This window comes from Arachis ipaensis, chromosome B10 (genome assembly GCF_059453495.1).
Source record: "Arachis ipaensis isolate K30076 ecotype BB chromosome B10, ASM5945349v1, whole genome shotgun sequence".
Classification (NCBI taxonomy): domain Eukaryota; kingdom Viridiplantae; phylum Streptophyta; class Magnoliopsida; order Fabales; family Fabaceae; genus Arachis; species Arachis ipaensis.
The window spans coordinates 104025132-104028739 of record NC_142435.1 but is presented as its reverse complement, the minus strand read 5'-3'; the positions used below and the strand labels follow the sequence as shown (position 1 = coordinate 104028739).

General features: G+C 41.8%; 1 non-coding gene across 1 annotated transcript; it reads right to left on the bottom strand.

Moving 5' to 3' along the window:
• Positions 1-214: 214 nt before the first annotated feature.
• On the bottom strand, positions 215-322 carry LOC148581157 (small nucleolar RNA R71). Its single transcript, XR_015896573.1, has one exon. It is a non-coding gene; the product is annotated as a small nucleolar RNA R71 (small nucleolar RNA).
• Between the last annotated feature and the right edge of the window lie 3286 nt (positions 323-3608).

The following is a 3608-nucleotide window of genomic DNA, read 5'->3' as shown; positions in this document are numbered from 1 at the left end:
TCCTCATCAATTTTTGGCTGAATTCTTGCAAATCTGTGACACTGTCAAGACCAATGGGGTTGATCCCGAGGTCTACAGGCTTATGCTTTTTCCATTTGCTGTAAGAGACAGAGCTAGAATATGGTTGGATTCACAACCTAAGGAAAGCATGAACTCTTGGGAAAAGCTGGTCAGTGCTTTTCTGGCCAAATTCTTTCTACCTCAAAAGTTGAGCAAGCTTAGAGTGGAAGTCCAAACCTTCAGACAGAAGGAAGGTGAATCCCTCTATGAAGCTTGGGAAAGATACAAGCAATTGATCAGAAGGTGTCCTTCTGACATGCTTTCAGAATAGAGCATCTTAAGTATATTCTATGATGGTCTGTCTGAATTGTCCAAGATGTCATTGGACTACTCTGTTGGTGGATCCCTTCATCTAAAGAAAATACCTGCAGAAGCCCAGGAACTCATTGAAATGGTTGCAAATAACCAGTTCATGTATACTTCTGAAAGGAATCCTGTGAATAATGGGACAAATCAGAAGAAAGGAGTTCTTGAGATTGATACTCTGAATGCCATATTGGCTCAGAACAAAATATTGACTCAGCAAGTTAAATATGATTTCTCAGAGTCTGTCTGGAATGCAAGCTGCGTCAGGCAGTACTAAGGAGGCTTCCTCTGAAGAAGAAGCCTATGACCTTGAAAATCCTGCAATTGCAGAGGTGAATTATATGGGAGAACCCTATGGAAACACCTATAATCCTTCATGGAGAAATCATCTAAATCTCTCATGGAAGGACCAACAGAGGCCTCAACAAGGCTTCAACAACAGTAATGGTGGAAAAAATAGGTTTAGCAATAGCAAGCCTGTTCCACCATCTTATCAGCAACAGACAGAGAATTCTAAGTAGGGCCAATCTGACTTAGCAACTATAATCTCTGATCTAACTAAGACCACTCAAAGTTTCATGACTGAAACAAGGTCCTCCATTAGAAATTTGGAGGCACAAGTGGGTCAGCTGAGTAAGAAAGTTACTGAACTTCCTCCTAGTACTCTCCCAAGCAATACAGAAGAGAACCCAAAAAGAGAGTGCAAGGCCATAAACACGTTCCACATGGCCGAATGCATAGAGGAGGGAAATGTAGTGATTTCCACTAAGAAAGACCTCAATGGACGTCCACTGGCCTCCAAAGAGTTCCCTAATGAGGAACAATGGAAATCTGATGCTCATATAGAGACCATAGAGATTCCACTGAACTTACTTCTACCATTCATGAGCTCTGATGAGTATTCTTCCTCTGAAGAGGATGAAGATGTTACTGAAGAGCAAGTTGCTAAGTACTTTGGAGCAATCATGAAGCTAAATGCCAAGTTATTTGGTAATGAGACTTGGGAGGATGAACCCCCCTTGCTCACCAAAGAACTGGATTACTTGACTAGGCAGAGATTACCTCAGAAGAGACAGGATCCTAAAAAGTTCTCAATACCTTGTACCATAGGCACCATGACCTTTGAGAAGGCTCCGTGTGACCTAGGGTCAAGCATAAACCTCATGCCTCTCTCTGTAATGGAGAAGCTAGGGATCCTTGAGGTACAAGCTGCAAGAATTTCACTAGAGATGGCAGACAATTCAAGGAAATAAGCTTATGGACTTGTAGAGGATGTCTTGGTAAAGGTTGCAGACCACTACATCCCTGCTGATTTCATAATCCTGGACACTGGAAAGTGTATGGATGAATCCATCATCCTTAGCAGACCCTTCCTAGCCATAGCAAAAGCTATGATTGATGTTGACAGAGGAGAATTGGTCCTTCAAGTGAATGAGGACTCCCTTGTGTTTAAAGCTCAAGGATCTCCCTCTGTAACCATGGAGAGGAAGCATGAAAAGCTTCTCTCAATGCAGAGTCAAATAGAGCCCCCACATTCAAACTCTAAACTTGGTGTTAGGAGGCCATCATCATGCTCTGAGTATCTGTGAGGCTCCATGAGAGCCCACTATCAAGCTATTGACATTAAAGAAGCACTTGTTGGGAGGCAACCCAATTTTATTTTATTATATTTATTTATTTTCTATTGTTATTTTATGTTTTCTATAGGTTGATGATCATATGAAGTCACAAAAACAACTGAAAAAGCAAAAACAGAATGAAAAATAGTATTAAAAATAGCACACCTTGGAGGAGAAGCTTACTGGCGTTTAAACGCCAGTAAGGGTAGCAGAATGGGCGTTAAACGCTCAGTCTGGCACCATTCTGGGCATTTAACGCCAGAAATGGGCACAAGACTCGCGTTTAATGCCAGAAAGGGGCACAGAACTGGCGTTTAACGCCGGAAATGGGCACAGAGTTGGCGTTAAACGCCAGAAAGGGGAGAAAAGCTGGCATTAAAATGAGCAGCAACCTAGCGTTTAATGCCAGGATTGGCAAGCAAGGGGCGTTTACACACCAATATGGTGCAGGATGAGAAATCCTTGACAACTCAGGATCTGTGGACCCCACAGGATCCCCACCTACCTCATCTCTCTCTCTCTTCTTTCTTCTTTTGATTGAGGACGAGCAAACCTTCTAAGTTTGGTGTGGTAAAAGTATTATTTTTTGTTTTTCCATAACCATTTATGGCACCAAAGGCCAGAGAAACCTCTAGAAAGAGGAAAGGGAAGGCAAAAGCTTCCGCCTCCGAGCCATGAGAGATGGAGAGATTCATCTCAATGGTTGATGACAAGTCATCTTAGCCTAGTTTCACTAGCCTTTTTCTTTTGTTTTCAATTGAATTATGCACTTTCTTGAGCCATAAGCAAGCCAATTGGGTAGATTTTCATGTTTCCTTTGATTTAATCAACCATGTATGAATTCATGCTATTTCATGAGATTTTATGCTATAATTGTCACATATTATGAAAGAATGAACATCTCATGATTTTGAGCATAGCTTTGATGTGTTTGGTTGATTAATGATAGGTGAAGAAAGCTTGGAGAAAGGTTGAAGCAAGAAGGAATGGCTAGGAGGAAGAGAGGACAAAAAGTTTGAGCAAAAGTTTGCCTCAAACTTTAGCTCAAACTTTTGGATTAATTGAAAATGAACCAGGAAGCAAAAAGCTGGAGCAAAAGTTAGCCTCAAACTTTTTGGCTAACTTTTGGGCAAAAAGCTAGAGCAAAAGTTAGCCTCAAACTTTTTGGCTAACTTTTGGCATCACAAATCAACACCCTGGAGAGCAAAAGTTTGCGCCAACGTTAGCCCCTAACTTTTTGGCTAACGTTGGCGCATGAAAAACACACCCTGGAGAGCAAAAGTTTGCGCCAACGTTAGCCCCTAACTTTTTGGCTAACATTGGCGCCATGAGTATGCAAGGGAAGGCCAACGTTGGAGCAAAAGTTTGACCCCTAACTTTTGCCCCAACGTTGGTATCAGCAAAGAAGGGTGGCTGATGTGAAAAGTTGGAGTAAAAGTTAGCCTCAAACTTTTACTCCAACTTTTACTCAAGCTTTCATGATTCCAACCCGGTTCAATTCGGTTCTTCTCCAAACTCCAAGAGCAATCAACCAAGGCCTCCATCAACCCAATTCCATCAAGAGCAAAGGCCCAATTGAAGGCTTGAAGACCATTTGAAGAAAGTGTATAAATAGCATAGGAT